The sequence below is a fragment of the Phalaenopsis equestris genome, unplaced genomic scaffold (genome assembly GCF_001263595.1).
Source record: "Phalaenopsis equestris unplaced genomic scaffold, ASM126359v1 Scaffold000002, whole genome shotgun sequence".
NCBI classification, from domain to species: Eukaryota; Viridiplantae; Streptophyta; class Magnoliopsida; order Asparagales; family Orchidaceae; genus Phalaenopsis; species Phalaenopsis equestris.
The window spans coordinates 22,191,714-22,192,069 of record NW_018164444.1 but is presented as its reverse complement, the minus strand read 5'-3'; positions in this window follow the sequence as shown (position 1 = coordinate 22,192,069).

Genomic DNA, 356 nt, shown 5'->3' with positions numbered 1-356 from the left:
CTTAGCATGAGCTTTGAAAGCATTAAAGTATTCCCATTCAAAACAACTGTCTTTTGATAGGGTTGTGCTAGTCATCATTTTAAATGTAAGCTGAACTCCTTGGATCAAAAGTATTCTTAGGCAACCCCAAAGATGTAACTAACCAAGTAGGATACGTTCCATTAGGAACATCTTAGACCCCATAATAGGCAAACACACATGAATCTTTGCTTGTGGGTAGCTTTTGTAGGAATTCTTTCTTGGATATTTTGCACAAGCTATTTCATTTTGACCTTGTTCGAACGCCTGTGTTTGACCTATCCTAGCGAGTTTTGTCATACGAAGGTTCTCAATGTTCTTTCACTTATTTGTCTGCC